Consider the following 11,066-nt stretch of genomic DNA (forward strand, 5'->3'; position numbering starts at 1 on the left):
GCCAAGGGTGATTCAGGCTCTTCTTGGTGGTTTTTTATCATTGGCCCATTGGTGGAGAAGGAGGTAGTGGCTCTCGCTCAGTAAGTGAAGTTGCAGGAGATGTGGGTGGAGTTGTGTCTTATGGGGACTGTTACTGTCTTGCACTCAGTTAGACAAAAATTATAATTGAATAATGATAAAAAACTAAAAACATATGGAAAAAGAACACTCCATGTAATCACACAGGAACAGTAACCAAAAAAAGAAAAAAGTGAAAAAGAAGAAGAAAAAACAAGAAAACCTGCAATATTTGGGGATAGGGCACTAAGAGAAAAAAGGTAGAGAAGGAGAGTAATGAAGGAAAAAAAATGGGAAAAATGGAAAAAGAAAAGGAAGCAATGGGGTTAACCTTGGGAAAAAAGGGGAGAAAAAAAAACCTTAAATTAAAAAAAAAAAAAATTAATTATTTTTTTTTTTTTTTTTCTTCTCTGAAGTTATGTTGCCCAAATAGGTGACCTGGACCTATCATAGCCAGGTTGAGGGTGGAAACTCATGATGAGGGCAGGCGGAGCTGAACTGCAGAACATCAGAGTTCAAGTTTTGTTCAAAAAGAGCCAACCCTGCACTATTTCTGGTCAATACAGATATGTGGGCCAACAGAACACTTTTATAGTTCATATGGAACACTGATGGTGCAATGACTAAGTACTTGGCTGATAACTGAAAGATTGAGATATTTGCTCCCATAAAGATGACAGCCTAGGATACCTTAGAGCAGCTCTACTCTGTTATATAGAGTTGATATGAGTCAAAATTGACTTGACAGTGTAGAACAGCAATACTTCACACAATGACATCTTCTGAATTATTTATTTAAAAAAAAAAGATTATAAAAAAGCAATATCAGAGAAACCCTTTGGATCTAGGCAAACCATTGAGTAATCCTAGTTTAATGAGATTATACATCTAAATGTCTTTGAATCTCAAGTTTTTCTTTTGTAAAAGGTGGATAATAGAAAATATTATATGAGGAGTTGTCATAAAATTAAAATAGTATCTGTTAATACCTACTGTTTTTGTTAGGTGCTGTTGAATTTGTGCTGACTGATAGCAACGCTTTGTACCACAGAACAATATGCTGCTGGGTTCTGTACCATCCTCACAAATGTTGCTATGCTCGAGTGCTTTGTTGAAGTCACTGTGTCTATCCATCTCTTTGAGAATCTTCTATTTTTTTGCTGACTTTCTATTTACCCAGAGTGATGTCCTTCTCCAGGGACTGCTCCTTCCTGATGAAGTCTAGCCATCCTCATTTTAAGGAGCATTCTAGCTGTACATCTTCCAAGACAGATTTGTTTGCTCTTCTGGTAGTCCATCGTATGTTCAATATTCTCTGCCAACAGTATAATTTAAATGCATCAATTCTGTTTTGTTCTTCCTTATTTATTGTCTAGCTTTCTTATACAGTTGAGGCTATTGAAAATATCATGACTTGGCTCAGACATACCTTAATCCTCAAATTGATATCTTTGATTTTTAATACTTTAAAGAAATCTTTTGGGGAAGCTTTGCCCAATGCAATATGCCATTTGATTTATTGACTAATATTTCCATGCATGTTGATTGTGAATCCAAGAAAAATGAAACCCTTGACAATTTCAAACTTCTTTTATCATGTTATCCATTCTTCCAGTTGTGAAGATTTTTATTTGAGGTGTAATCCAAAATGGAGGCTGCAATCTTTGATCAACAGTAAGTGCTTCTAAGTCTTCTTCACTTTCCGCAAGCAAGACTTTATTATCTACATATTATAGGTTGTTAATGAGTTTTCCTCTAATCTTGATGTTGCATTCATGAAGCCTAGCTTCTAGGATTATTTGCTCAGCACAGAGATTGAATAAATATGGTGAAAGGATACAACACTGACCCATGAGAACAATTAAGCATTCTGGAATTCCCATATGTAAACAACTACGACACCATAAATATATTGCAACAAGGTATTACTGGGAATATAACAACCAATAAGAGATGTTATTATTGCTTCGATAAAATACTCTTCAGGGCTGATTTTGGGAAATCTCAGCTCCACTCAGCTAATAAGTAGATCTGTGGGTCAGCAGTCAATATACTTGTTGTGTGTTCCCTATTAGCACTGGAGGTAGTTTACAATCTAAAGTCAGTATTCTGTACGATTAGCAAGACTTCTTTATCTACTGAATGAAAGGATTCTTTGTGATTTCCATCCCAATGCATTTTCACTAGTTTCACTGAATCTGTCCCAACATTCCCATTACATTTCAGGTTTTGCACAAGAGAAAGGGTCACTTGTTCCAACCTCAGATCATTCTGACTAGCTCTTCTCTTCTCCTGGTTACAAAAGAATGGATATTGTTGTTGTTCTGTGTCATCAAGTAGATTCTGACCCGTGTGTTACAAAGTAGCACTGCTCCATAGAGTTTTCTTCCCTGTAAATTTTATGGTAGCACATCACCAGGCTTTTTCTTCTGTGGAGCTGCTGAGTGGGTTCAACTACCAGTCTTTTAGTTACCAGTCAACTACGAACCATTTATTCCATTCAGGGACTCCTACACTACAAGCTAGAGCTGAAGTTCTTCCCCAAAATAGCCTGTGACCCTCTTGCTGCTTTTCCTTCTTGTATCTTGGTAATTCTCTGGAGACTCCCGCCTGCTATGCACCTTATCTACCATCAGTTTCTGGGCATAAACCTTTGTATAAGAGAGTGCAATAGAATGTGAAGACAAATTCCCCATCCATTTTTTGGAAATTATTCTCATGCTTATATTTTCAGAGCCCAATACTACACAGTATTTGCATCTTCTTTCCTTTAGGTATGCATTCAGAGAGACTGGTGAGATTAATGGTAGATTCCCACTCCTCAAAAATAATAGTTAACATTTCTGATAACTATGAATGTTATCTGAGACCTTGAGAGTCTTTATTGGGTTGAAATAAATTCCAAATATTTCTACTAATTTTTTTTTAATTGCAAAATTTTGGGCAAACAGTATCAGGCACCAGGCTAAGTATTTTATAAGCATTTTCTCATTCCAAGGAAAATCTATCTTGAAGTCTCCTGCTCTCATTTCTCATAGAATTTCAGTATTTGGGAAAAGTAGACACTTGATAGAAATATAGTACATTAAAAACAAAAACCTAGATATATTTAATCAGAAAAAGCATAGGGGTTTTTCATATTCCTCTTTGCTCCTTAGGTTGACAAAAACAGAAGAAAAAATAAAAGTAGTGACCTAAAATTAATGAATAAAATTTGCCTTATGAGAAAGTTGTTAAAAGAAAAATGCTGAAAATCAAGTTTAAATAATAAAACATAAATTTCTCAACCTGATCATATTTCATTTTAACTTAAGCTCTTCTGCAAAATAGCCTAATGTCTTATATACTGAACTGATTAAACAGATTTTTTTCCTTCTGTTTTGTGAAAAATAGATTATTTTTTGTCTGGTAATAAGCCAATTCCAGTTTTAAGTCTAAAGTTGATATTTTTCCATAGTTATTATAATATATTAATTTTCCTTGAATTATAAAACATGATGTTTCTGTAGAAAGTCACTTTGAATGAATCTTATGATGCAGTTGGGTTTAAGAGCTCGGGTTTCTCTTTCCAGTTGTTCTAAGAATTCAATTAAAAAGTCTTCTGTGTGCATAATTATTTCATTTTAAAGCACTGACTCTGGGAGATACTTAGGAACTTAGGCAAATAAGATCCAATGAGAATTGTCTGTGCAGGAATTTAAGCTTCATAATGTTTTGCACTCAGAATGCCAAGAAAATTCTATTTCCTGACCTATGTACTCTCGGGATGTTCTGAAGATTAATGTGTCTCTTTCAGGGCACTAAGGTACATTTAGATCACTAAAGAAGTCATTTACTAAATGGTGCCCTTGGGACTTGAAAGAGTTAATGTACTTCTCACAAGGTGAGGAATTTACTTTCAAATATATGCGTGGATCAGTACTAAAGCTTATAAAAAAATGAAAATGTTGGTTAAAAGCAACTGCAAGTCCAAAGGCTTTTATTTATTATTATAGTCTTCAGTCAATATATATGTCAGTGTTTTTCTTTTTTTTTGGGGGGGCGTATTAGAAACAATATATGTAAATGGGAATCTTTTTACTTCTAAAAGTAAAAATATTAAGTGCTATAAACATTGGACAAGGGAAAAGTATTTTAAATGCTATTTACATGGCTTGGAGGTCTAGAATGAGACAAATTATGTAAATTTAAGATCTAAACTTTTAATTTCTCAAATTAAATGTATAATGGTATTGGATCTTTTGCAGATTTTCTACTGAAAAAAATATATTATTCAAAAATAACTTTAGAATTTCCAATTCATTAGACTTTCCATGAAATATAAGTATTAAAACAAAGATCTACAACTGAATATAAAATATATATTCATGATTTTATTAAATATATGATATGTAAAGACTAAAGGAAATATAGCAAAATATTAACAATCTTTAGATGATGGAATTACAGGTTACTGTTCTTTGGTTTTGTTTTTATTATTATAATTTTTATATACTCAAAACACTCTACAATGAACATATCTTATAAGAAATAAAAGCTGAAGAAAAAAAATAATAATGCACAATGTTCAAGTCAAATTGTTTTTAAGAAAAGACTATAATATCCACAGCAAGGATTACTGCAATTTCTTGAGGAAGTTAAATGTTGCCAAGAAATTGTGAAAACTAATGATGACTCTAATTCACTGAAAGGGGGTAATGTTACTATTTTGCTTTCTTTTAACTGACTAGAGTATGAGCAACATTCTATGCATGATCCTTGCCACAGGGAAAGTGGGGATTTTCTGTTACTCTTATGGAGAATTCCATTATTCTTCATAGACTAGTCTAACTTTTCCAGTATGGAAGTTGGACACAAAGAAGATAAGAAACTGTGTGTTGGATAATGATGTGCTTTAGGATTCTTTCTCATACTTCTTCTCAGCCTTCTTACTGAGTAATAATAAGCTTCATTCTTGACTGCAATTACCATTTGTATGTTAAAAATTCTCAAATACTTATCTTTAGAAGAGCTCTCTCTGATTTTACCTATCCACATTCACATATGCATGTACATATGGGTGTACCTCAAAGTTTCATAAGCATCTCAAAATACATACATCTTCAAATGAACTAGAGTTTCGCAAAGCTACTCTTCTCCCCCTCCACCCAGATTAGAGATTGACATTATTTACTAAGTTTCTCAAAGCAGAAAGAGAAAAGTAATTTCTGAATCCATACATCTTTCATCCTACAAATTTTTTATAGTTTTTTTTTCATGTTTTTAAATTTTTTTAGTAGTATTTTATTGTATTTTTGGTGAAAGTTTACATAGTAAATCAGCTTTCTGTTTGAAAATTTCTATGCAGTTGTTCAATGACATTAGCCATGTTTTATACAATGCATCAACATTTTCTATAATTGCATTCTGAATGTTGTTTCCAGTCTATAGATTCCCTGCCCTCTTAGCTTCTCATCTTTGCTTTAGAGTAATCCTTGACCATTTGGTCCCTTTGTTGTTGTTGTTTGGTCCCATATAGATGGGTTTTAATGGTGTACCCCACTCACAGGTAAAATTCTTTATTTTGTGTGCCAATCTGTTATTTCACTGAAAGGCAACCTTAAGGGATAGTTTTGATTCAAAGTTTAAGGAGTATCTCAGGGCAAGTAATCACAAGGAGTTCTCTAGTCTCAACTGGACCGATAAGTCTAGAATATTTAAGAATTTGAGTTCTGTTCTACTTTTTTTTCCCCCCATTCTGTGACAGTCAGTGTATTGTGGCACTGAGCAGAGCATTCAGTAGTGGTAGGTGAACACCATCTAGTTCTTCTGGATTCAAGGTTGATGAGTCCATGGCTTGTGTAGCCCTGAAAGACTAGTATATTCTCTGAAATTTTGGTCTTCTTCTTTCATTTTTGCTCCTGATAAGTAAAGACCAGGAGTTTTATCTTATCTATCTTATTTATTAGATTAATCACTCTTATTATAAATAATCTCCTATATATTTCTTGAATTTCTTTATTTCTCTTGAACCCACTTTTACAGCCCCTATTAATGTTTAATGTTTTTAATTTATCCTATAAGAATTAATGTAATAACTATTTTAAATGCACTTTATTGAAATATAATTTATGTACAGTGAAATACACAAAACTAAAGTGACATGAGTCAGTGCATTTTTTTTTTTTTTTTGCAGTGTTCTCTCCCCTCCCCTCCCACACCTGGTAACCAACAAAGAAAGTTCCCTATCATATATAAACCTTTCCTTGAATTTTTACAATAATGAACTAATACTATATTTGTCCCTCTGTGATTGACTTATTTCACTCAGCATAATATCCTCCAAGTTCATCCATGTTATGCAGTGTTTTACAGATTCTACATTATTCTTTAGTGTTGCATAGTATTTCATTTTGTGTATGTGCCATAGTTTGATTATCCAATCTTTTGATGGGCACGTACGTTGTTTCCATGTTTTTGCTATTGTAAATAGTGCTGCAATGAAAGTGGGTGTGCATATCTGTTCTTTTCCTGTCTCTCACTTCTTTAGGGTATATACCTAGTAATGGGATTGCTGGATCAAATGGTATTTCTAATTTCGGCTTTTTAAGAAATCGTCATATTGCTTTCCATAGTGGTTGTATCATTTGACAGTTACATCAGCAGTGTATGAGAGTCCCAATCTCTCCACAACTTCTCCAGCATTTATTATTTTGTGTCTTGTTGAACTTTGCCATTAATGCTGGGGTGAGATAGTATCTCATTATTGTTTTGATTTGCATCTTTCTGATGGCTAATTGTCATGATTGCTTTTTCCTGTATTTGCTGGCTGTCTGACTATACTCTTTGGTGAAGTGTCTATTCATATCTTCTACCAATTTTTCAATTGGACTGTTAATTTTTTCGTTGTTGAGATGTTGGTTTTTCTATAAATTTTACAGATAAGCCCTTGCCAGATATCTAATTATCAACAAGTATGAATTTGTTGCTGTCATTTTGTTATGTGTTTTTTTTATGGTATTGATTCCTTTGCTCCATATAATTTTCTGTGCTGAGCTTGTTTTGTTTATGAATCTTGTTATACTTCCTTCATTGCTATTGTTTTAGTATGGGCTAAGTTTTTGTGCTAGTCCTCTTTTTTATTTTGATGTGAAGGTTCATCATTTTTCTTTGAGGTTACCCTGTGATTTACAGATTTCTTCCCAAGTTTAGAACAGTCCATTCTATCTTGCAGTTGTCTTGACTTCCTTACCATTTAGAAGTTCTGTAACTACACAACTTTTTCCCTCTTTTTGGTTTGTAGTTGTCCTCATTTGTCAATTGGTGTCTTTTGTTCCCTGTTTATAATCTTGTAGGCTTATTTACTTTGGATACTTCCATAGATAGGTTGGTTTCTGGGTTATGTCATCATGTGTGTTAATGGTCAGTTGTTGCTTGCTGTGGTTGGTTCTCTGTCCAAAGGACTCCCTTTAGCATCTCTTATAAGGTTGGTCTGGTTTTAACACATTCTTTTAATTTATGCTTATTTGAAGTGTCTTAACTTCACCATCATATTTGAGGGGCAATTTTGTTGGGTGTATAATTCTTGGTTGGAAATTTTTTTCTCTCAGGATTTTATATATTCCATCCCATTTTCTTCTCACCTGCATGGTTTCTGTTGATAAATCTGAGCTTAGTCTTACTGGTTGCCCCTTGTAGGTAACTTTTAATTTTTCCATGCTGTTTTCAAAATTTTTTCTTTATCTTTGGTTTTGGCAAGTTTGATGATATGTCTTGGTGATTTTCTTTCTTTTCCTTATTTTTTTTTCCCCTCAGGAAACACTTTATTCACTAGTGTGCTAATTATTAAAAGAAGGCTTTATGCAAGGAACTCTGGTGGCATAGTGCCTAAGGCATTTGACTGCTACCAGAAGGCTGGCAGTTCAACCCACCAGCCACTCCTTGGAAGGAAGACTGGACAATCTACCTCCATAGAGATACTTCCCCAGAAACCCAAGGAATGGTCACTATGAGTAGGGACAGACTGGACAGCAGTGAGTTTGGTTTTGGTTTTGGATTTTATGCTTGTAGTTCACTTTATTCATATTTTTGTATTTTATTTTTAATCTTTGCTATTTTCCTCCTCTTTCAGAAAATTGAAATTGCTCTTTAAGAGTCATGTAAGTAAGTATTTTACCCTTAATTATTTTTTATAATTCATTTTTCTCCCTTAAGCTTGCTAATATATTTAAAAAAATTAGAAATATCATATTTACAAGAAATGAAAAGTAGTTTTATTAAAAATTTAATTAATGCGAAAGCACAACTTTCATCTTGAGAATTTTATCTACTTTTGAACTCACAAACCAAGCTAGTATAGAATAATGGTAAAATTGTAGGTAATAATTTGTACTAAACTGTAGGAACTAAAGTATGAGTTAAGGTACTCTGGTGGCATAGTGGGTAAGGCATTTGGCTGCTAACCAGATTAGCAGTTCAAAACTATCACTGGCTTTGCAGAAGGAATAAGGGGCAATCTACTTCCATAAAGATTTACAGCCTCAGACCCCCAATGGAGTTTGTATGTGTCAGAACTGACTCAACAGAGAGAGAAAGTATGGGTTGGAATCAGGTCTTCTGCACAAAGCTTCTGAGATTTAATTTTTCAATCACAATAAAATAGAGAGGCGAGTTTGTCATGTTTTCTCATCATTTTCATATTTATGTGGAAAAAATTTCTTCTCCCATTTAAGAATATTTTATTATCAGGAAATTAAATAAATAATAGCCCTATAATCAGTAATATTTTAAAAATAGTATACAAGTGTTTTGTTTTACATATTAAATATCAGAGTTAATTATGAGAAACTTGATTAAAGTATTTAAAAGTGACTTCCTAACTTCATGTAACTGAAGTTCTCATTTGCTCACCTATGACTTATGGAACACCCAGCAATTAGAAAGAATGCCATTTGGAATGGTTGGTGATGAGGATAGAGTTTGCTGTTTTCCATATAAATTACAATAATTAACTATGACTGTATTTATAAATTCATTTGATTCTAAAATTATATCCAAGTGGATAGTATAGACAATTATTTGGATCACTTAGGGGGAAAAGAACTAAATAAACTATACAGATAAATGAGTCCATTGATTTTATGCTATGTATAAATAGATCCTAAATCTCCCAAAAACATCTGTTATCTGGGGAATCCTGAAGATAACAGATAAAAAACATCTTTAAGTGCCTAGCATAGCCTAGTCTCTCTTCCTTCTTAGATACCTCTCTCTATCTCTATAAGTTAATATCAGTTATAGAGAGCAGCTTTCCTTTGTCTTGATGACCCTATCATCTGTTCTATAGATTCTGCAGTTTTTTCTCTCTAGGGGAGGTGTAAATAAGTTTGACCACCAAAGTTTGCAGAGAAGTTCAATCACCTCATATCAAGAGTATCGACAGAGTTTTTCCTTCCTACAGCAAAACTAGAATAGAAATCTATATGGAAGGTGCTAGGTGTCAGATGTAGAAGACATATTCGTTGTCAACCCTCTGTGATTAAATGTAATGATAATATTATTAATATTTATAACTCACATATTCTTCATACAATTTCTTTTTGCAACAATAACAAATGTTTTATAGTTTGATTTAATTATTTCCAATACTTAGCATTCATGGCAATACATTTCTATGGCTCTCTGATTTTATTTAACCTCCTGCATATAAATGTCCTGATAATTTTTCCTCTTTGATGAAAATATATTCTTTAAAAAATGCTACACACATATCTCATTTCTTCAAAATTGAAGTTTAACTAAAAGCAAAAAGCCACTAATGCATGGCTAATTTTACAATGCAAGCAGATGTTGCTGTTGAAAGAACATCTTCCACTGCTAGCCTCTGGCTTCAGTAACTGCTATCCAAAGAACAGGGAGGATGAAACAATTTGGCGAGCGAAAGCGATTTGCTGGGGGCACAAAACATAACTAGTTGGAAGTCATTAAATTGTAAGTGCCTATAAGTGTTATGCATTATCTAATTTTTCAATGAATTTCAACTACAGATCATCTTTTATAAACATCATTTCTCATCACTAAATTTCTTTAAACATCTCCTATAATATGGAATAAAATTGTGCTAACCTTAACTAACTTTAATTTAACCTGCATTTGTGGTTTTAGGACTTTAGTTGCTGTTCTTTCCATTTAGCTAAAAAGCATAAAGATTAGTATATAGGCACATAAATATAAGATAATAAGCAACAGCCTTAGTGTTTTAGCTTTGTATGTGTGGGGCAGAAGAGTCCTCTGAATGTCTCCTGCCTTTGTACAGAAAATCTAAGAACTCAATCCAGTCAATGACTGGTATTTTACTTAATTAACAATACTATTCAATTATGCATTTAAATAAACAAACTCACTGTCATTTACTCGATTCTGACTCAGAGCCACCCCTCCTTGGGTTTCCAAGGTGGTATCTCTACAGAAGTAATCTTCCTTTCAAGGAGGGGCTGGTGAACTTCAATTGCCAGCCTTCTTGTTAGCAGTCAAATGCCTTAGGCACTATGCCACCAGAGCTCCTTCAGTTATGCATACAAAACCAAAAAGATAAAACATAATCATTGCAAAATAGAAAAATAGCCTGAGAGTCATTCAAAAATTATTTCAAAATTATATGCAATATATGACAGCTTTCATAAATTCTACATCTTTGTTTTTGTTGCTAGTTGCAGTAGTCAGCCCCAACTCACAATGGAGTAAGATACTGCCCAATCCTGCACCATCTCCAAGATCATTTGCTGTTAGAAACTTCATGATTCATAGAATTTTCATTTTCTAGATTCTACAGGACAAAAAGAGAACTGTTCCATATGGTTTCCAAAGTAGTAATGTTTTAGTCACCCCCAGGGTTACAGGTGAGGAGAGACAACTCAGGGACACCAGAAGTAGCAAGTGGGAAGAGCAGGAGAAAGGGGATTAAAAGTCAGGAAGCCAGAGAGAAGAGCAGTCAGCCGAAGGGATTAGGTGAGGAGAGGAAACTCAGGCCC

This window comes from Orycteropus afer, unplaced genomic scaffold (genome assembly GCF_000298275.1).
Source record: "Orycteropus afer afer isolate SDZICR_OR568_19922 unplaced genomic scaffold, OryAfe1.0 scaffold00159, whole genome shotgun sequence".
In the NCBI taxonomy this organism is placed as follows: Eukaryota; Metazoa; Chordata; class Mammalia; order Tubulidentata; family Orycteropodidae; genus Orycteropus; species Orycteropus afer.